Source organism: Haemaphysalis longicornis, unplaced genomic scaffold, assembly GCF_048455015.1.
Source record: "Haemaphysalis longicornis isolate Haplotype H1 unplaced genomic scaffold, Haemaphysalis longicornis Haplotype H1 scaffold_1, whole genome shotgun sequence".
Taxonomy (NCBI): Eukaryota; Metazoa; Arthropoda; class Arachnida; order Ixodida; family Ixodidae; genus Haemaphysalis; species Haemaphysalis longicornis.
Genome location: NW_027526203.1, coordinates 11,319,148 through 11,343,095, shown reverse-complemented (window position 1 = coordinate 11,343,095; position 23,948 = coordinate 11,319,148).

Below are 23,948 nucleotides of genomic sequence, written 5' to 3'. Positions count from 1 at the left end.
TCAGGCGTCGCCTCCGCCGCGCCCATCCCGGGCCGCAACACGCGCACTGGCCAACAAAAGGAAAGCTACCGCCATAAATCGGCCACTGTCTAACCACAGTTGACAGCTCCACGCTCCCCGTCTCCAGCCGCTCGACGGACCAAATGGTTTTACAACCTGCTAATGGAAAAACGCGCGCGCAGGCGGCCCTCGAAGCATCCGACCCACGCTTTCTCATGCTCGTACTGTGTGTGCCTTGCAACACACTGTTCAAAACAATGTTGCAGCCCAGCTGAGGCTCAAGACAATTCGTCTCCGCGCAGTCGGCCTGATCCAAAGCCCGCCCGCTCTTAGCAAGCTGGCTGCTATAAAGCCCTTCAGGGAACCTCCGCTTCCCACGCGTTTGACTTTGCCGCGTCGCTGACGCCTGGAACCCTTACAATAGGCATGTTCCATTTCACCTGTCTTAACTATGGCTGCGTCTGCTGCAACCCGGGGCTTCCGAGCCGGTTCCCCCCGAACTGGATGCTGCGCCCCACGGAAGTGACGTACGTCAACAAAAAAATTGCGTAATTGCATTACACTGCAATTATTTCAATAGTATTGCATATATTTTTGGCAGGGACACATTAATATTACAATGTGAAAATTTATTTTTAGCCGGAGTTTATTGTCTTTTAATATGACGTCACCTAGTCACCGTGACGTCATAGACATGCTTTGTAGATGTTTGCATTATATTTTTCTCTGCGAAACTCGAGTTTGTTATTGTTTTGGACACTCGCGTAGAAGAAGTTGTGTGTAAACAAATCACTTTTTATAGATTTACAACGGGTTTTACGGATGACCTACGGACGAGCGGCATCGAAAAGAGGCCGAATTCGATCGAAGAGCGAATTTTGGCGTTTTGGCCCTGTACGGCCATCCGTACGGGGAGAGTTCACTCTAGTGCGGGCTTGTCTGTTGCGTGGTACGTCTCTTCCGAGTTTGTTACGTTGGCCTGTTTCAAATATTCCGGCTTCGCGCGGTGCCGAGGCAAGCAAGAATGTACGAGCGTCGGCGTTGTACGGAGTCGCTCACAAGTGGTGCGGTGCTGCGCTGTGTTTTCGTTTCATATGAGCTAGGTGTTCAGCTCCAAGCCTGTGTCTCCGCGCTTGTATCTTCTGCAGTAATTCACAGTCACCAAAGTCCAATGACTATTCGTGGCAGCAACGCGAAGTGGTGGTCAGCGCTTGCGCAAAGCGCAATGATTTTAAATCAAATACGTACAGTTACGTATCAGAACCAAATGTTGCCCCAAAATGTGCAGCAAGGTACGAAGCACCGTGTTGCCTTCAAAACGTGACCGATGTGTGTGGTGCGTCGTAGTTTTCCAGAGGTTTATTGTTTGTGTGAAGCTGCTTCCGCCGCAGTCATCGATGCTATCATCACAGTCATCGTTATACACGGTGTTGTGTCGGTATCACAACGTGAGGCAAATATTTTGATACTGCTCCGTACTCGACTTGCAAGTGTCCAGATTCGTGTCGCAGCAGGAGTGTATACGTAAATAATCTAGAGCCCCATCAGTTAGCAATGGTGCGTCGCAATGACAGCGAGTTCTCGTTCGTGCGCTTCAACTTGCCGTGATCCCTGTCGTTACAAGCGTGGCGAAAAAATGCGCCGGATATCTGTCGTGAGTTACTGTGGCATTTTCCGTGTGTGTTGTGTTCGTGTGCTCCAAAATTTGCGATGTCGCCAAACGTACGTGATCGTGCCCATTTATGACAGGCTAGGTGATGCGTCAGTGACTTCAGCAATAACAGGTGCTACGTGCCGTGTTCAACTGTTATATCTACATTCTAAGCATACCATCTAGATGACTCTGCGCAGTTGCTGTTTTAAGTGCGAATGCACTTTATAAGCGACCCCAAACCATCCACCGCCGGCGGCGGCGGCGGCGTCCGCAGTCCTCCTCTCTATATAAAAAAAAACAGGATCCGGCGCCAGGTTTCGATCCGAGGACTTTGCGGCCGCAGCGCGACGCTCTACCGACTAAGCCACGGACGCGACGCTGATATCAGTGTTAGTAACGCGCCTTATATGTTTAACGCATTCAAACAACGTCGTCAGCGGCGTGCGTTGGCGACTCAGCGGCGTTATAGCGGCTTGATAACTGCGTGGTGTACACGTGATACTACAAACCCGATGGAAGAGATGGAAGAGAAGGCGGCGAGGCGGTGGGCTGCAGGGGCCGAGCGCAAGCGCCGCAAGCGGGCCGACAACCGTGCATTCGCACTTTCACATTCTCCCCCTCGGGGAAATAGGGGGGAATTTTTTTTTTGCTCTTACCTCATTTGCCTTGTTCATCTTTTTTGCAGGGTATTTTTTATTTACGTGTGCATGCAGCATATTAGCACTAAATCAACCTTACACACTTACCTGTACATTCCATAACCCTCTTTGCAATCACGTGTGCATGTACTACTGTTACCCTGCAGTATTTCCTCATCTACTATGCATGCTAGCAAAGATTCTGAACCATTGCTAATAGCCTGAATTTCCTTTAGTATTGACATACCTCTTTCTTTCTCACCTGCTGGCTTCGTGTTGCTTTTAAAAGGAATTGATGATTTAACACTGCGTCCAAAGATATTTTGGACAAACTTGCAAAAAACGTAATTCACGGGATATACCTGCTAAATTTCTCAATGGCACAAAGCACGTGCACTGATCGCGCAGGCTAAAAGTATGTCTGACGTGCTCCACACTCTTCGTCTGCCCCTCAACGCAGTCATGCTTGATTTTTACCCAACCGGCAAAACCACTTCTGCTCACTGATGAGCCAGGGTCACTGTCACGCCCACTTCACAACATATGGTGAAAGCTGTCTATTCTGATTTTTACCAAACAAACCAAAACACTTCCAATCACTGACTAGCCGTGCAGAGTCACTGTTAATAATTAATCGTTGCTAATAATTTCAAAAATGCAGGTGTAACGCTAGGGATGGTGAAGGCTGTAGTGGAAGTCCGGGGTGGGCGACTTTGACGGCGCTTGTGGGTTTCAGTGCACTTGGACTAAGAACGGCTCTCACGGGGTAGAAGCCCTAGCATCCTTCTGCTCGCAAATCCATAAAATATTTCTCTGTCTATTTGTTTAGTGCAGTGCATAGTTCACGCCATTGAAAAGCACCATCAGGGGAACATGAGAAAGCGTTCCTTTTGCCTTTGTGGAATGAACCAAGGCGGACCCGCTAGGTATCTGCATCTAAGCATACACTGGGTGCTACTGCACAGCCGACTGGTACCTGTTGGCAAACCTGCTTCCCACACAACAACGCAAATACATGCCTGTTGCATGCGGCCTGCGCGCATTTTGTTTGTCTGCGTGGAATGGAATGGCTGTGCCAGCAGGAAACAGTCGCCAGAAAAATTTCCATCGGTAGACTCGCATACTTCGAATGGCAACTGGCAGGCTCCATGGTTCGACACTGGTAATTCCAGTGTGCCACCGATGCACCAAGTCTCCATAGTATCAGGAGATTCGAATATAGGTTAACAAGGGCGGTGTGACAACTGTCGCCGTGCTGAAAAATGCCGCAACAGGGGCTGTACTGTTCACAGATTTTTTGTTGCCACTCCCATCCCACTGAGTTGTGCCAGCTTCCAAGTTTACCCCGTATCATTTCAAATTAACTGATGTTTGCTGGTGTTTGACAGATGCAAGCACCAGTAAATTGTGTCTGTCGTCTCTAGCACTAAAATTATGTTCTCAAGGGAAACTGAGTTTAACGAGGTTGCGGACCTGAAAGCTGGCAGTGCTCATGGGGGTCATAGCAGAAAGGTTTCAGAATTGTGTTGGGCTGTTTTTGCTATGTTGATGTTATAAAGCACATGTGGTATTTATATGGGTCATAGGTTTCAAACTAGTTGGAAGTCGTTGCTGTCTCTTCCCTTTGTTACACTTGGTAGTCGTGCTCTTTATTTGCAAGAATTATTCGAAACTAGCTAGTGTAATTACAATTATAGAACTAATTTTCTGGGAAGGAAATGCTGCCTTGTGCCTGCTAAAGGATATACCCTCTTTTGGTAGGGATATACCCATCGTAAGACAAGATAGCAACGCAATACTCTACAAAGCCCGTGCACAAGCTGCTGCATTGCATTGGTCTGACCCACAAAATTGACAGGAACAGCTCTCCAGGACTGATCCCGAGCAAAGGTTCTGGCTCGCTCATGCCCCTCAACTTCACAGAAGTTGCGAAACTTTTTTTTATGGTCGGTAAATATGTTATGCGAATTATACAGTCATTAGTCTGTTTCTGCGCCCCATTGCATGTTATACATGCTCTAAGTGTACAAAGTTCATTGGTTGATTTCACTGTCATTTCTCATACCCTCAGTATTCAGTAACTTCCTTGCCCCAGCAGGATTTAAGTAGCAGGCCCAAGTTAAGTTTCTCAGGCTGGCCTCTTCTCCTTTCAAAAATCTTTTACTCTCGCTACCTCTCTCTTGCCAGCATGCCAGGTGCTTGTAACGGTTTACTAGGATTCGCAGCGGTCAACATTCGATAAAAATCACTTATGACTACTTTCATTGCTGAAGTTCACTGCACTAAGTGTACTAGGATGTTTGGCGCACAATAGTAATTATGACTGCAGACAACCTACAGGCAACCTACAGTTCTTAAAGCCCACATTGAAATCTTGCCACGCACTCGTTCTTGCCTTCACTTCGATAAAACTGTCACAAATTGGTTGATCAGCTGAACATGCTGGAAGGGATGTTTTTCTAAACTCTGAATTAATGTTTGATCAACGTGCATACATTAAAGCATTTGGCGTGATTCTTCCTTTTTATCTCTTGACACTCAGTGCAACCAATGGGCTGGTCAAAGCTGTGGCTTGTCATATGTGTTTCCAGTACATAATGGTGCATTCTGCTTGTTGCCAAAGCCAACTGCAGAAAAGTTCTTAAGCCCTAATGCAGTGCTCGCAATGGTCTTTTGTGGGCTATAAAAGAAATGTACTGGTTGTCGATCAAATAAAGTGAGTCATTAAATGTTTCTTCCCAATGCCTGATGTGTTTTCTTGGAGGTTGTGTGTTTGCTTAGTCCTTTTGGGAACAGAAGGGCATGTATGGCTCATGTGTTGGCCATGAGACTAATCAGCATTTGAAGGTTCATGGGACAGGTACAACTTGTACAGCTGGTGAGCGAACGGATATAATTATTACATTTTCATTTTTCTTGCAACATGTTACTAGCATACAACAATTACGACTTATAATTCAGCTGCAGTTCTTTTTTACGACAATACTGCTATTGTGGTCATAAAATGAATAATAATTCAAGAACAGTTATACAATGTCAAAGATGTTTCATTTAAATGTTGCTAGTGTTAAGACTCAAAAGATAAGTTTGTAGTATAGCGTTCTGAAGCAGCACCATGAATATGAGGCATGCCATATGGTGGAGGGCAATGAATTAACTTATACCACCTGGAAGTGTTCAATCAACAGCAAGATCACTTACTCATGGACAGCTGTGTTTTCCGCCTCCTTCACAAAAACTGGTGTGCCCAGGAAACTTGCTGCCTCGTGTTCAGTAGTGCAACACCTCAGCCCATGGGCTGCTACTTTGGATTGGTGTTTCTGTTGACATTAAATACATTTAATGCTCTTAAATTCCGCGTAAGTTTTTACGAGTGCCCTTCCGTGTGCATAAATTAAAGGCCAGCAACAACAGCAGAGCTGTTGTTGCTGGCCGTAATGTGTGCGGCGTCATCAGAAAACATCATGTCATAGTTACTCTCGCCGTTTACCGCGCACGCGTTTTGCGATGAGCGTCCGGCATCGTCCTGGCTTGCGCGTGGCGCTCGCAAAAATACCAAGGAAACAGTCACGTGCGTCCGCGGCACAAGGAAGAGCACAAGACAGCTCGCAGACGCCCAGCTCGCGAAGCCGTTTCTAGCGCGTGCCGACGCGTTCCACTCTTGGAGGAATGGGAAAGCCTGCGGACAAAACGATCCGGGTCAGCCAGTCATGCATGCGGAAGATAGATTGATATGACGATGACTACTACTGCCACAGTGAGAAGCGACGACGGAACACGTGAATAAATTAGTGTCATTCAGTGCTTACATAAAAAGAAATCCCCCAGCTTCGCCTTGTGCAAGTTTCACCAATTTTAAAGACGAAGGTGTAACATCAAACGAGAAAAGTGACCGTATATATACGTGGCCGTCGGCGGGGCCACCGCTGTATGGACTGTACGACTTGAACTCATTTCGCCAGAGCAGCAGCCAAATCCTCTCACCACGGCGCTAAACCGGCACCTTGGCAGAATGGAACCTTGCTGCCACGTGCTGCCAGGTGCACGTGGCAGCACGTATACGCGTAAACGGATGCGCACACATAGATCTTACTGCGGGGGAACTTCAGCGTGATGAGCATCCAGTCTGCTTGTCAGAAAACGAAGGCCTGAGTACCTCTTTCTTTTTGGACAGCAAGCGTCACATGGTTGGCCGGCTCTTCAGCATGCAGTCGTGGCTGTTGGACAGCTGCTGCTGCCCAGAAGCAACACTACTTACATGACGTTTGTAAACGTAATTATGTGCAACAACGCTGTTATCAATTTGGTGTTAACAGGAGCTGTGGGCACAGTTTGTGTGAAAGACCATTGTTGGCGCTACATTCGCTGCGCTTACCAGCGTGTGGTACAGAGCTGTGCTCTCGCTGTTTATTGATTACGAGCACAATTTTTACATCGGTGTGAAGTTGGTGAAATGAAGTACAGTGTATCTCCTGGATTGGTCGGTGCTTCCTGCTTCGGCGTGGTTCTTCCCAGGCCATCACTAACAAGGGTGGCAATGGGAAGCCAAAAGCCAAATTTTTTGACACTTTGTGATCAGTACATGTAGCACTGCAGTGTATCCCTTGCAACATTGGAAGCTCGGAAAAGTTGGTACAACATGACCAAATATACAGAGTTGTAGACACGACGAAAAGAGGCAATAACAGTGTTTACTCCAAACGTCTTTTTGTCACATCCAATAAACTTTAATTCAGGCCTCTTTTGTACCAGATGTGCTGATTTCACCCCCAAAATAAGGCTCCTGCTGGTCGTTCTATGCACAGAAAGTATGAGGTTGCAAAACATTTCAGGTTGCTGCGCCAAAACTATACGGACAAAAACGCTGGTGTTGAGCGGCGCGTACAGGAGTGCGAGCCACTAAATAAGCCTATTTAGTGGAAGATCCAGTGGGCACCAGTAATCTAGGCCCAAGAGAACTCTTGTCAAATGAGGGCCTTTAAAGGTATTCCTTCCGCCTATTCTTCTCCCCACAAAAGCCACAGATTCTATGATCTAAATGGGAGCGCATGCAGCCTTCGTGCAACACTATTTAGACCTTTACCGGCAGCCTAGCTCTTCAGCCAGTGCCCACGTTTGAGGACACAGACCCATTCTTCCCTGTTGAGCCACAGCAGATCAAACCTAATGGCGTGAAATGGCGCGCGCACACACCTTTCAAAATAAAAAGAAAGAAAGAAGTGCGTTTACAAAAGCCGGCGAACTTAAACGTACAACGCAATCCTCCGAATGCTCTACTCGGAGTGGTTTTGTCTTGCCCGCAGGTGCACCGTAGATAACACAACACTGAACGACAGCCGATGTACCCAGGAGGAGAGTTATCATCCTGCGCTTACGGCGCGTACAAAAAGCGCGTGCTTTTCATCGTAAACAGTGAAAAGCACAGCCAACCTAAACATGAGTGCCGGCACGGCCACTTTGCACGGCCGGCATGGTACTTGGTACTAGTTTCGGCGATCAACAAGAACGACCAAATCCAATAAATATTAACAAAAAACAGGTGACGTCACTTCCGTGGGGCGCTCCAGCCGTCAGCGATCGGGCGAGGCTCGAGCACCCCGGGGGAAAGGATCCACGGGGTGCAGCAGCCTTTGCCCTTAACTATTTATTTTGCCTGGGACTTGTCTTAGCTGCTGCTATCTCTGGCTCTGATTCGCTGCGCCGTACGTGGTCTCGTGGACTTGTCTCGGTCATAACCAGACAAATGAAAATTCACGTGTGCCTTACGATTCTGTACAGCTCGGACAAAATTTGGCATTCGGCCTGCTTCAGCGCCGGCTTGCACGGGAGCCCTGAATCATTCGGCTCGCGCGTTTGCAGATCGTGATGTTGCATTAATCATTTGAAGGTGTCATCTGAGACTTCAGGGTGCGCAATCATTCTCGAGGGAAATCTTTGTCGCAGGTGTCGCTCGCCTTACTGTTTTTCAACCACTTGGTTGGTAAATCTATAACTTCTCGTAAAAGGTACAGCGTTTATGTGAGTCTTTACTGTACTCGAACAGGACTATTCACTAGTATTTCTTTTTTTGTCGGGTGTTTTCTTCGTAACTTCTGCGAGGAAAACTGGGAGGGAGGAATGCCTTTATGATACGGAGAAGTCAGCCTGGAAACAAGATGGCTTGATGAATGAAAATGACGACAAGGAATGAATACACCAGCACAGAAAAACGCACACATACACTATAAGTACTCTAGAAACGCCAATCTGAAAGACGCGCACACAGTGCAAACGTTCACAGAATTTCCTCAAAGCGCGGTCACGGAGAAAGGCAAGGCCTTCGCAGCCCTTGTCGCAGACGCAGTCGAGGGCTGTGAGCCTATGCTAACGCTGAGTTTCAGCACACAGTGCAGGTTCAATGTCCTAATGAACACTACAAGAGTGACAGATAGGTGATACTAGTCTCGTCTTATGCATGCAGGTAGTCGTTGGCGAAAGCGATGTTGAGGCTTCCTCACGTTTCCGTAGGTCATGCTGAAGTAACTGGAACTGGCCCATGCAGCATTCGGAAAGCCCAGGCGGGGTCATTTCTGTAGTGGTCGGTTGGCAGTTGTAGCTGCAGCGGCGGCTAGCGGTGGCTTTTTGTGTTTGCGTGACAGCTTACTCACCCCGTAATTGCGCATATTAGGTAATAGACCCCCAAACGAACGAGTTCCTCTAAACAATTACCTTTGGTTAAAGCTAGTTTTGTATAAACGAAGTTATATGCTGTCAATCAAAAGTATTAGAAATCAAACATAAAGAGCTAGCTCTTCTGAAACGTTGAAACTGCATTGCTGACGCCGTCATACGACTATACTTCTGATGGAGGCCAAAAACGAAAACGCCCGTGTGTTCGAGATTTCGGCGCACGTTGAAGATCCCCAGGTGACCGAAATTAATCCGGAGCCCTCCACTACAGCGCGCCTCGTCGCTTGCGTATCTATAGCGTCAGCGCGTTAAGCCACATAATAATAAATAAACCAATTACAGAAATTTACGTACCAGTTTATTTTTTTTCAGGGCTATAACAAAATACGCTCAAATTAAGCACCGTTCTTACTGGTCACGTCTGAGGGGTTGTAAAGATAAGATTGGGACCACTTCGCCTTCCACAGAAACAATGAGGGAACTAAAATTTAGGATGCCCACGTGGTCTAATTAATAAATCGTTGCCTTCATATTTAGACTGCTATCATGGCTTCGGCTGGTGAAATCCTCGTTTTCTTGACGCGTGAAAAAAAAAGTTATCTCTTACCTGAATTTCGGCAATTTTTTTAGTGGCAGGTCTTATCGGTAGATAGATCTGCTGTCATGTTTAGCGTCCGCCGACCGGCACATTTGTTTGCACATAGCTGCTGGCCTTTTCTCAGTCCAGGATGCCACAAGCTTTCGCCGCTGTTCGGGCCCATGTTGGTGCATTTCTTGACTGCTACCTAGGTGCTAAAGCCTGGAGCTCGTTCAATAGCACATACGATTTTTGCTTCTTTCCATCAACACACACGGCGAATGAAAAGGGTTGCTTGATGGCACGACATGGGCCAGTTGCATGTAATTACTGCTATTGCGATGAATGCTCCAAAATACAGATTCTATAGAATACATATTTCCGCATAGTAGTATTAGGTTGCTTGTACGAGCAAGGAAACTTGCTGACAAACGTTCTGCGTAGAGTGATTTTGACGTCCCAAGGAAAAAAGAATGCCAAGAGACCGCCAAAAGGGCGGTCTTTTTTACTCTAGGTAATATGCGTTGTGCGCCCGGAGCATTGATCCTTAACCTCCTCGGCGTCGCGGTTCGTTACAAAGCTTACGTTTTTAACTTGTATCAGAAATTTCAATACCAATGAGGTCAGCGTCTGTACCAATGCGGTCAGTGTATATGCAGGCTCTCAAAGCATGAGTTGTTTTACGCGCACTTCTTCTTTAGTCCAAAAAAGTGACATTTATTTTTGGTTTCAAGTCTAAAGAATGGCCTAAAACGTATAATGGACAAATGAAACGCGAACACGAAAATATGAACCGGAACGCACAAATAGCGCGATTTCTTTCCATGCAAGTGAAATAATCGCGCCGCTATATAACAGTAACAAAGATTGAAAATGTGTCTTTCCAAATATACCACTAGCGAGCCATTATTTTGCATTCACTATCCATATTGCATTCACTCTAGAGCGTTCCGTTTATTATGTTCGTGTTTTCATTTATTCGTCCATGAGTGTACATGTATATACAGCACACTGTGTTCGGTAGCTAAGCGCTAGCCCACGCATGACCTTCGGAATTCCGGTGATTGGTCAGGGGCGGTGCTAGACCTGCGACAGACATCAGCCGTTCACCTTTTGAAGAGCAGGAGCGTGAATATTTGGTTCCGAATGGATTAATGCGATCGGAAGCCTGACGTTTTCTTGTCGTCTTTTGAACATTAACTGCCATAGGAAAAACGAGTACTCGGCTACGGCAACATATTCGTTCATCTTTTATACTCCGGCAGGCGAAAAGAGGTTGGCCGCTCGGAAGACGGGTACGTGCTGCTCATCTTTTGATGACCGACTTACAAAGAAAAAAAGAGTACTCGGCAGCCGCAAGCTTGCCGCACGTCTTGTGATCAATGTTGCGGGAGCAAGCGCCGTTCCTCGGCGGCGGGTGACTTACCAGAGAATTTATAAGCAACCCACGCCGGGGAGAAACCGTGGTTATGGCAAACCAGTGAAAGGCGACCAACATATGAGCATTGGCTGCCGAAAACGTTCTGAGGTGACGGCAGCCGGATTCGTACCGTCCATTTTATTATCAACGGCAGTCAATTCCTTTCCTCTTGCCGAGCATTCCGGAGAACAGCCATAGGTTGACCGGTCAAGAAACGGACTTTCCGTGCTGCCTGGGACCCAGAGGCGGGGTTTGGGGGTTCGAAACCCTCCCGAAATCTTTTCCAGGCAGCACGTAAGCAATACGTACTGTTGCTTTAAGCAAAACTATCCCTTCCGAACCCCCCCCCCCCCCCCCACTTGAAAAACAAAAAATTCTGGCTGCCGCCCTGGTACTCCTGATGTCTAGCATTGTGATTTAGTTTCAGCTTCATTTACGGGAGCCTAGCTTAAATCGAAACTTGCATGTAATTAAAATCTGCATGTAAAGAAAAATCGAAATGTTTATCAACTTGTTGTACCGGGGTCTTAGCGCCCGGCCGCGGCTCCCAAGAAAGACACCGAGTCCCAGAAAACCACACCTTTAGTCAGGTCAGAAGCGAACCTGTCCTCAGATGTCCGATCTCCTCGAAGCCCAGGCACGCACTGCCCCAGTCCCTCGTCTCGTTCCAGCGCGCACACGCTGCTCGTGCCCCGAACTACCTCTTTCCCCTCCTTTTCTGCGCGCCGTTCCCACACTGGCGTTATCTAGTGCAGGCTTTTGTTCTTAGCCGCATAGTCTACGCGACGCCCTTCTTGGCACTAAAGGCCGGTGAAAGAAAAAAAATCAATAATATCATTAAGCGAGCCTACAAGCAGGCATAGGTATACCCATTACGGCACCAAATGAACGCTTTGGAGCGATGGGGCTGCACAATACCATAGACGAGCTTGTAGAAGCCCAAAAAATAGCACAGCTAGAAAGACTCTCCAAAACCACAACAGGCAAACACATCCTACAAGAGCTTCAAATCACCTATGCGGCTCAACAAGGGAAAAAGGTGGATATCCTTAGCGAGCAGAGGGCACGTATATACACAACCCCTCTGCCCAGAAATATGAATCCCGTGCATAACCTTCAGCGCAGGAATGAAAGAGCCAAAGCCCTCCAAAAGCGATTCGAATGATCTGATGACGTGGTCTACGTGGACGCGGCCGAGTACTGTGGACACAACGCCATGGCCGTGGCAGTAGTCGATCGGCAGGGCCATTGCATGGCCTCCGCAACGATCCGCACGGACACCCCGGAGGTAGGAGAAGAGGCAGCCATTGCACTGGCGCTTTCTTATACAAGAGTAAAATACATAATAAGCGATTCCAAATCTGCAATCGTAAACTTCGCAAAGGGAAGGATCTCACCCGAGGCCCAAGGAATCCTTAGAGGATTCAAAGAATTAAGACTCCGAGGGGTCCAAATTATATGGGCACCGGCGCACTATGCACTTCCGGGGAACGAAAACGCTCACGAGGCAGCTCGAGGTCTGAGCTTCCGAGACTGCCCAGAAACACCTGAAGCATCGTTTCGCACGGGGGGTAGGGACCGCATGGTGACCTACAGGGAGATAATCGACCATTACAGATTAGGGAGGGCCAGATATCCCGCAGCTCATCGCACCTTGGGAAAGTGGCAGTCAGTAGCATGGCGTCTACTCCAGTCCTACACTTTTCCGAACCCGGTGACGTACAGTCATTGTTACCCCGGTCTATACGAAAATAAGTGTAAATTATGTTCAGCAAGGTCCGACCTTGAACACATTTTATGGGCCTGCCCCCTTAAACTGAACACCACACCTCAAGCACTAGACATCACTTTCTCAGAGCAGTGGGAGACCGTGCTTCTCAGTTCAGACCCGGACGTTCAACTCCCGGCCGTCCAGATGGCCGAAGACGCCGTCAGGGAGCAAGGACTCCTGGCCGCCGTCTGAGGGGGGAAGAATGAAGGGGACTCTCATCTCACTTCTTCCCTTACCCCCGTCTCGGGCTCAATAAAGTTATGCACTCACTCACTCCCCGGCAAGTATCGGATGTCTGAGATCGGACGTCTGAGGACAGGCGTCCGATCTCCTCGAAGCCCAGGCACGCACTGCCCCAGTCCCTCGTCTCGTTCCAGCGCGCACACGCTGCGCGTGCCCCGAACTACCTCTTTCTCCTCCCTTTCTGCGCGCTGTTCTCACAAACTTTGTTACATTTAGGTTTAACTGTACACGTAACCCTGTATCTCGACGTGGTGCGTGCTTTTACGCGGCGGATAACCATACACTTGCACCAAAATTGAATTGATTACGTCTGCTGCAAAGGGAAGTTTTCGAAGTAACAGTTTCGTCTCCTAAATATTTTTACAAAGTTTCATCAAAGGCCATTCACTTGTCAAAGATTAAAGCTTTTGCAGTTAATTAACAAGACCGCAACAGCAGTCATAAAAATATTTAGGCAGCAACCGTGCCTTCTAGTGCAGCGAAGTGTAGCGACAGCGGAGTGTAATTTACATACGTGGACATTGTTGGAATCCCCTCTAGGACGACAGTCATGCGGCTACAAAGGAAGTTTGTACAGCTTTGTTAGATACTTTGCAAGGGAATAAGAATTGGTCCCTGGGCTTGATTTCACCTTGGGACCACTGCCCGTCGACATCAGGCAGTCGATTCGCCAACTACACTCATAAAGAAGGGTAGCCGTTTGTAGCGTGAGCGCAAGAGTATACAGTATCATCGGTTGGGAGCACGTGCTCATATAGGCTCGAGGAAGGAGCGCGGATATATGGTTTGCAACCGCCACCAACACGTTACGGAGAGAAAGACGTGAATCGAAGATGTATTGCAAGGCGTATTGACACCCGCGGTAGTGGCCCAGTGGCTAAGGCGTTGTGCTGCTGGGCACGAGGACGCGGGTTCGATTACCGGCCGCGGCGGCCGCTTTTCTGATGGAAGCGAAAAGAAACAACTCCCGTGTGTACGATGTTTCGGCTCACATTAAAGATCCCCAAAGGCTCAAAATTAATCCGGAGCCCTCCACTAGGGCGTGCCGCATCGCCTGCGTGGCGTCGTCGGGTGAAACCCTACAATCCATCAATAAACAAGCCGTATTTACAGTACGGAAGGCCCCGCGCAAATCACGAACGCAAGTGCTTCGTCTACTTCCTTTTCCATGTACACCTCAGGGTCTGAGCGCTCCCAGCGTCTTATTTTGGCTACAATATAGCACATGTCCACAAGGCTTTAAGCAGGCTAGGTACTGGCGTTCCTCTCTTCTTCCTCTGATGCTGATGCTCCATAACAATACTGTTGTGCTTACTACTTTATATGGATAATACGAAACAAAATAACGCGAAACTGCGGCGTCGCAGTTTCGCGTTGCATGCGAAGGGCAACTCTGGCTTTCACTGAAGGTATGAGTTAGTTAGAAATCTACCAGATCATCCAATGGGTGTTAATTCGATCACCATAGATACGAACTAGTTCTCACATTTTTGTGTTTTCTGCTTTAATAGCGCATAATTGGCGGTGCAAACGTGACAGGGATGTAGAAAGTACATATAAAACTATCAATTCCTGTTCGTTTTTCCAGTATTACAGTTTTTTAAAAATACATTTCACTTCACATTGCTTACTGAAAATAGTAAAAAGTGTGTTTTCTTCTATATTTGAAGCAACCTGCATTTGACTCTCAAATACAGGTGTTTTCTGGCCATAAGAGTGTTAATCGATGAAGCAAAGCAACTTCTGCTGCTCTGTGTTGCCGCTCTTTTCTTGCGCTCGGTGCTGATGACCGAAAAGAAAAATACCAGGCAGCCTCACGCCTAATACAAGACACGAGAACAGGAATTTGAGGCATTTCCCTTGCGGGTCGTGAAAGGGAGACGAAGCCCCCCCACCTCCCCTCCCCCTCCCCGCGCTCTCTCGCATGCAACACTGTGTTCATGGCTTGCAAAACGAGAGGAGCAGCGGTGGGCAACAATGGGACTGGTCATGAATGGGACCGGTTGTTGACGGACCTATTCCTTCATTTGAACAGAGGGAACAAAGGCAGCTGAGAGTAAAGTCGCGTGTGGGCCCGAAAAATGTTTTGCGTGGACTGTCAGCGTCCAAAACCACAAGTGGTGCCCGACTGGGGCAGTTATTTATTCTCCTCAAAACGTTGGCGGCTGGACTCATAACACAAAATAAACACGCGCGCACACACTTACAACCGTTGTGTCAGCACATCTCCAGCATGAAAATGCACTTAAGCGCTGAAATAATTTTACTGAGATTTGTAAAACGATTGGCATAACCAGGATTTTATATCGGGGGGAGGGGTCGTCAGGATCCCTCCCCGCCCACACCCGTAAAGCTGACCCCTTAAACTGCCTTTCTGTCTCTTCGTCAAAACGCCTGCTAAGACAGTTGGCTTCATTCGCTTAGAGCGTCCTCTTTTTTTAATTTGAAGCCTAATTCGAGATAGTTGGGTGATTGTGTTTACTCTTTCATCCAACTTAAGAATATAAGAAGCGGGGACCTTTCTTTAGGTCCTAACATATAAGTTACGCCAGGGCTCGCGAGTTGAAGAGGCGGAAGGGGTTCGACCACGAGAAGCGCGGCACATTTACGAATTGAGAACAATTTCAAACAGCTGCCTCTCCCTGCACGTTGACCAGACATCTGATCTTGCTAATGTCAAAGAACCAAACAATTTAAATATCTGACCTGCTTGTCTCTACAGTCATCGACCAATGCTTGTGTTATTTTATGGTACCTAGTTTTCATGGCGCAACGCATTTCTTTATGAGCTCTGACAGGAGGTAACGAAGGTTGCGTGAGGGTTGTGGAAAAGATGAAAATGAAAAGCTGAAAGGCACGTGTCGATAGCGGAAAAGAAGATAAGAACGTTGCCTCTTCTCTCTTTAGCTGTACCATGCGCGCATCCTTAGTACAATATATATATATATATATATATATATATATATATATATATATATATATATATATAAGGGTTGACAGTCAAGAAAACCTCGGAAAGCAAAGGAGACGATGTGGTAAGTAATTGAAACAGATAAAGAATTTGGAAACAAAGAAAGTGGTGAAAAAATTCCCGCCGGGTGGGATCCAAACCCACGACCTACAGAAAACCGGTCTGGTGCGATAACCACTACGCTACCGGCGGGGCTATTTCCCCTCAGCTTTCTGGGGTATTTATGTCAATGTAATTTTTTCCTGTGCTTGGGGGTGGTAGCCAGCGCCACTCCGACTTCTCGGGGTGAAGGGGACCTTCTTTTTAACCCCTGGGTCGTGACTGGAGTGTCTACGACATGTCGGGAGTGGTCGACCAGCGTTGAACCCTCTTAAGCTCCCTATGGCACCAAGACTGCCAGAACAGAGGCCATCGCAATGCATGTAGCGAATCCGAATAGCCCTTATGCAAAAGTGCTGCCATGTACCGGAAGAAAAATGAAACGAGCACGCGACGCCATGTTGGGGGAAGGGGGTCGCGGGATTGCCTGTACGGAGCGTGTGACGGGCTTTGTGGGCTTGGCGATCCTTTTTTATTCACATTCAAGCGCAGTAAATCGAGCCACGAGTGATCTGTGGACCTTTCTCTGTTGCCCACATTTGCGAGGGATTCGTAATTACGCATTATGCATCGAAAAAGCAGTCAGGGAGGCACCTGCAGGGAAGCTTTTGGAGGCTTCGCGTTTCCTCTTTTTTGGGGGCTTTGAGATCGCAAACATTGAAAGTACATCCGTGTTGGTTCACATCCTGCGGGTTTCTCAGAAGGTTATTCCTGAAACGCTTCGAGGCGATGCGGGCTGCCCTACGGTTGAAATCGGGGAGGAGGAGAGGGGAGGGTAGCACAACGCGATATAGCTATATGCTAATCCTCTGGGACACAGAGGAAACCTGCAAAAAAAAAAAAAAAACTGAATAAAATAAATTGCATAACTGGCATTTTTTAACAGTGGAGCTGTTGTAGCTGGCCGTAATGAGTAGCGCGTAATGCCTGTGGCGTGTAACGCGTTAAACATTGCCAATAAACATTGCCAATATTACCAATAAATTTCCAATGAATAAATAAATTACCAATAAATTGCCGAGCGCTGGTGAGCGCCTGCCTCGCGGCGACCGCCGAGCGTCCCAAGCACACGCAAAGGCTTTAGAAAAAAAAACCTGCGAAAACTTCAAAGAGCGAGAAAATGCTGAGCGCTCGTGAGCGCGTGTCTCGAGGCGACCGCTGAGCTTCCCCTGCTCGCACCCTGGACAACAAAACCGGGTGCCCACTACCGCTTAGAAAATTCCGCTAGAAAAATTTGATCTTGGGGAAATAGGCTACGGTCAAACAGCAGGCGACGAGCGGTAAATGACCGATACACGGGTTACTACGTATACGTTACTTGCCCTCTGGCGCTACGTGAAGGTTGCAACTCTCGCGGATCCCTTATTTCCTGCAACGTTTGCCAAACAAAAGAATGTGTAGTACTTCCGTAGAAGCCCACAGAACGTCCAGAATAAAAAGAAAACACGGGCGCGCAAAGCACGAACGGCCGACTCAAAACATCCCACACGATAAAGTACGAGCGGACCGCCGTAACTACCAGCAGGCCGGAGTGCCCGGCGGCAAATACAGGGCTAAGTATAGCTCACTTTGGCAATTTTTAGTCCTGTACATATTATTCATTTCGTGACTATGCATGCGATCTAGCTATAATATTACTGCGCAAAGGGAAGTCGACACCCGCAAGAGACTTCACGCAGGGCTCGAATCATGCTTCCGTTTAGAAATAAAAAAAAAAAAGATGTGTACGCTATTTCCGTGGTCGTCCTCGTATCATCTTTGTGCGCAGCAGGTTAGACGGCAGTATTTAAGCAACTTGGACAAAGATAAATGCCGACGTGCGCGTCGCTAACCCCGGGCGGAGATCCGGGAATCCCCCAACATGGCGTAAGCGCACACGGTTCCCGCAAGAGGGCGCCAGTTTTTGCATAAGGTCTATAGGAAATGAGGGGCTCGTTGAAATAAGACAGAAATAAGGGTTGGCAGCCAAGAAAACCTCGGAAAGCAAGGGGAGGATATGGTAGGTCATTGAACCAGATAAAGAATTTGGAAAGAAAGAAAGGGGACAAAAAAGCACAGGAAAAAATTACATTGACATAAATACCCCAGAAAGTGGAGGGGAAAAATAGCCCCGCCGGTAGCGTAGTGGTTATTGCACTAGACCGGTATTCTGGAGGTCGTAGGTTCGGATCCCCCCTGGCGGGAATGTTTTCTCAACTTTCTTTCTTTCCAAATTCTTTATCTGTTTCAATGACCTACCATATCCTCCCCTTCGCTTTCCGAGGTTAGGTCATTGAAACAAATAAAGAATTTGGAAAGAAAGAAAGTGGAAATTACCGTCAGGTGAGATCCGAACCCACGACCTCCAGAATACCCGTCTGGTGCGAGAACCACTACGCCACCGGAGGGGCTATTTTTCCCGTCCACTTTCTGGGGTATTTATGTCCCTGTACTTTTTTCCTGTGCTAACCCTTATTTCTGTCTTATTTCAACGAGCCCCTCATTTCCTATTCTGATTCGCTACATGCATAGCTAGGGCCTCTGTTCTGGCAGTCTTGGTACCATAGGGAGCTTAAGAGGGTTCAACGCTAGTCGACCACTGTCGACATGTCGTAGACACTCCATTCACGACCCGGGGGTTAAAAAGAAGGTCCCCTTCACTCCGAGAAGTCGGAGTGGCGCTGGCTACCACCTCCAAGCACAGAAAAAATTACATTGACATAAATAGCCCAAAAAGTGGAGGGGAAAATTAGCCACGCCGGTATCGTAGTGGTTATCCCACCAGACAGGTAACCTGGAGGTAGTGGATTCGGCTCCCACCTGGCGGGAATTTTTTCTCCACTTTCTTTCTTTCCAAATTTTTATCTTTTTCAATGACCTACAACATCCTCCCCTTTTCTTTCTGAGGTTTTCTTGACAGCCAACCCTTATTTCTTTCTTATTTCAACGAGCCCCTCATTTCCTATTCTGATTCGCTACATGCATAGCGAGGGCCTCTGTTCTGGCAGTCTTGGTGCCATAGGGAGCTTAAGAGGGTTCACCGCTGGTCGACCACTCTCGACATGTCGTGGACACTCCAGTCTCGACCCGGGGGTTAAAAGGAAGGTCCCCTTCACCCCGAGAAGTCGGAGTGGCGCTGGCTACCACCCCCAAGCACAGGAAAAAATTACAGTGACAGAAATACCCCAGAAAGTGGAGGGGAAAAATAGCCCCGCCTGGTAGCGTAGTGGTAATCGCAACAGACCGGTTTTCTGGAGGTCGTGGGTTTGGATCCCACCCGGCGGGAATTTTTCCCCGCTTTCTTTCCAAATTCATTATCTGCTTCAATGACCTACCATATCCTCCCCTTTGCTTTCCGAGGTTTTCTTGACTGCCAACCCTTATTTCTGTCTTATATATATATATATATATATATATATATATATATATATATATATATATATATATATATATATATGTGTGTGTGTGTGTGTGTGTGTGTGTGTGTGTGTGTGTGTGTGACGGTGAAAGCTGAGGAGAGAAAATCCCAACCCAAAATTAGTTCATGAGAGCACTGTTGCACGGCCGCAAATTGGATATGATGACGATCTTTTCCGAAGAACACTCATGCAGTACAACTTGCGACAGGCGGCATAATATGTCCGTTTGCCTTGAATAACGAAGGGCCAAAGTAAGTGGTCTTCACTTTTCGTAGGCGAGAACACAGGTTAGATTCCATAACAGAAAGGCTGGCTCCGGCGTCAACTAAAGCTTGGACGCAAATACCTTCCACTTTAAGTGATAACACATTTGAAGGACGCCCTGGAGGAGTTTAAATCAGTTGAAACGATGCAGTTTCCCCTCCACAAACTGCAGCGCCTAGTTTTCCGGTTAAAGGTCGGGGTCACGAGAGACGGTGCCAATGGGTGAAACGAAGCGACGGTACGGCGAGGGTGAACGACGCCTCGAGTCATGGCCACTGCGGGAATGGTCGAGTGAGTCCTGAGGATACAGAGACCGTTGTTCACGAGAGTGGGCAGGTCCTCGAGGCGCGTAGTTGAACCGGACATAACGTTCGTAAGGTGCGTAACCTCGCCGTTCATCTTGCAGGCGGTGTCGGCAGAAGCGCGCGATGTGGCCTCTCATGCCGCTGTAGAAGGAGACCGGGCGTTCGTTGGGACGAACGTAAAGACGTTGCCGCCAGATCGGATACACACTCTGAACGGGACGTCGGGGCGAGACGGAGCATGGGCGGCGGTGACGAAAGTTCAGCTGGCGCAACCGGTGGTCTTTGCTGTGCGTCCTCCTAAGAAGCGCCGATGGGAGCAACTAGGTGACTGTTGCGAAGACTGCAAGTCATCGATGCCAACTCTTCTTGGATGACTTCGTTATCTGTTTCAATGAATTCGTTATGTTTCAATGACCTACCACATCCTCCCCTTTGCTTTCCAAGGTTTTCTTGACTGCGAAACCTTATTTCTGTCTTATTTCAACAAGCCCCTCATTTCCTATTCTGATTCGCTACATGTATAGCGAGGGCTTCTGTTCTGGCAGTCTTGGTGCCATAGGAAGCTTAAGAGGGCTCAACGCTGGTCGACCACCCTCGACATGTCGTAGACACTCGAGGCACAGCCCGAGGGTTAAAAACAAGGTCCCCTTCCCCCCGAGTAGTCCGAGTGGCGCAGGCTAACTCTCACGAAGGAAACAAAATTACCTTAACATAAATACCACAGAAAGTGGAGGGGGAAATAACACCGCCCGTATGTAGTGGTCATCGCAGCAGAGCGGTAGTCTGGAGGTCGTGGGCTCGGATCCCACCCGGCCGGTATTTTTTCCCCACTTTCTTTCCAAATTCGTTATCTGTTGCAATGACCCACCACATCCTCCCCTTTGCTTTCCGAGGTTTTCTTCCCTTCCAACCCTTATTTCGCTCTTATTGCAACGAGCCTTGCATTTCCTATTCTGATGCGCTATATATATATATATATATATATATATATATATATATATATATATATATATATATATATATATATATATGTATATATATATATATATATATATATATATTGTAAGAGGGAAGCAGACTGGAACAAGGAGACGGTAATCCCGAGGCAGGTCTCTTTACTCAGCCCGCAGGGAACTAGGTGACTCAACCGAACGAACCCAGACGGTGATGATAATCCACAAATGATGATTGTAATGGGTATGTACAGGTGAGAGATTGGTCCCACTAGCGAATGGCAATTAATTCATTTCATGAGTCTTCTTCATGAGTGAAGGCACCAATAAACGCTCACACTTCCCCCCCCCCTCGCTGGGAAGCGGCCGCCTGGACGCTTGTAGCTAAGGCGCACGCGTGGTAAAACGCTTCATACGAGGAACATGGACGACTTCACTTCCACGTCTGCGACGGTCGTTGGAGGCAACTGCAGGAGACACTCTATAGTTGAAAGGTGAAGTTTGTTCAAAGACGGTGTATGGACCAATATAGCGGCTCAGAAACTTCTCGCACAGGCCCGGCGATCGTATCGGGGTCCACAAAAGCACTTCTTCACCGGGATGAAACTCGATGTTGCGGTGCTGGGCATCGTAATGAGATTTTCGTTCCTGCTGCGTTGCTTCAGTGTGGATGCGGGCTAGGTGTCGACAGTGGTTAATCCGGGAGATGAACTGAACGGGAGAGACCGGTGCAGATAAGAAAGCGGTATCAATAAAGAAGGAAGGGGAACGGCCAAAAACCAAGAAAAATGGTGAGTAGCTAGTGGTGCGCTGAATTGCTGTGTTGTAGGCAAAGGTTACAAACGGAAGAATTTGGTCCCAGTTGGTGTGGTCTGGTTTGATATACATAGAGAGCATATCGGAGAGGGTCCGCGGAAAGCGTTCAGTGAGGCCGTTCGTCTGAGGATGATAGCTGCTGGTTGTTTTATAAATCGTACCTGCCGCTTCAAGCACTTCAGCCACAATACGGGACAAGAAGGCGTTGCCGCGGTCGCTTAAAAGGACGCGGGGTGCACCGTGGCGCAAGATGATATTCTGCAGCAGAAAGTCAGTGATTTCTTGGGCGCAGCCAGATCGTAGAGGGGCCGTCTCGGCGTACCTGGTTAGATGGTCGACAGCAGTTACTATCCAGCGATAGCCGTTTGGTGTGCTGGGAAGCGGGCCGTACAGGTCAATGCCCACAGCTTCGAAGGGCGCCGAAGGACAAGGTGCCGGTTGTAGTAACCCGGCTGGCGGAGTCGTAGTGCGTTTTCGGTGCTGGCATTTGGTGCATGAAGAAATGTACTTTGCCACGCTTGTCGACATCCCAGGCGAAAAGAAACGACAACGAATGCGATCGTAGGTTTTGTCAAACCCGAGATGTCCTGCTGTCAGATCATCGTGAAATGCCTCTAACACAGCTTCGCGTAGCTCCCGAGGTAGGACAGGGACCCACCTGGCCCCTGTAGGGTGGTGGCTGTAACGGGGCAGAACCCCGTTTTCAAGCCGAAACTTCTGGAGTTGGCGACGTAACCGGCTGTTGGGAGGTCGCGCGGAGCCGTCTATCTGGTCGATTATCCTGCGACAAAAAGTATCGTCGCGCTGTTTGGCCAGGAGACTGATGTCATCAACCGTGGAGTAAGCAATGGGCGCCATGGGTAAAGTAGGCCTGCTTGCCGGCGAGAAGCAGACGGCCGATTGCGATAAGGGACAGCGCGAGAGGGCATCTGCATCTAAATGCTTTTTGCCGGACTTATACGTCATGGTAAAACGATACTGCTGTAGACGGAGAACCCAACGGCCGAGGCGGCCGGAGAGGTTCTTCAACGTCGACAACCAACATAATGCGTGATGGTCAGTGACGACATTGAAAGGTCGACCGTACAAGTAAGGGCGGAACTTCTGGATGGCCCACACAACAGCAAGGCATTCCTGCTCCGTGATTGTATAGTTTTGTTCTGCCGACGTCAGTGTGCGGCTAGCATAGGCGACCACTCGCTCCCTCTTGCACGAATCGAGTTGCAACAAGACTGCACCGATGCCTTGACCACTGGCGTCCGTGTGTAGAACCGTTGGTGCAGCGTCATCGAAGTGGCAAAGCACAGGGCTCGACGTGAGTGCGTTTTTCAGAGCTTGAAAAGCCGTTCGCAATCTTCACTCCAAACAAAAGCTGTGCCAGGACGCAAGAGGTTATTGAGAGGAGAAGCAACTGTTGCAAAATTTCGTATGAAGCGGCGGAAGTACGATGCTAGTCCGAGGAAGCTGCGAAGTTTTTTTTGCTGTAGCGGGCGCGGAAAATTTAGAACTTTAGAAAATTTAGAAAATTTAGAATTTAGAAGCGCGGAAAATTTAGAATCTTCGCAGGGTCTGGTTGTATGCCGGTTTTGCTCACGATGTGCCCTAACACCTTTATCGATTTACTGGCGAATGTGCACTTTTTTTGTATTAATCTGGAGTCCGGCATTTGAGAGACACGCCAGTACCTCGTCGAAGCGTTGGAGATGTTGCTCAAACGTAGTTGAAAAAACAACAATGTCGTTGAGATAGCAGAGGCAAGTTTTCCATTTCAGGCCGCGGAGCACGGTATCAATCATGCGTTCAAATGTCGCGGGCGCATTACATAGCCCGAAAGGCATAACATTGAATTCGTAAAGCCCATCAGGAGTGGCGAAGGCCGTCTTTTCGTTGTCATCTTCGTGCATCGGGATTTGCCAATAACCGGAGCGTAAATCAAGGCTGGAGAAGAACTCCGCTCCTTGAAGCCGGTCGAGAGCGTCATCCATGCGCGGCATCGGATATACGTCTTTCCGTGTTATCTTATTGAGGGCACGGTAATCAACACAAAAGCGAACTGAGCCGTCCTTTTTCTCTACTAGCACGACTAGCGATGACCACGGGCTCGATGATGGACGTATAACGTCACGCTTGAGCATGTCAGCGACGTGGTCTTCTATGATCTTCCGCTCAT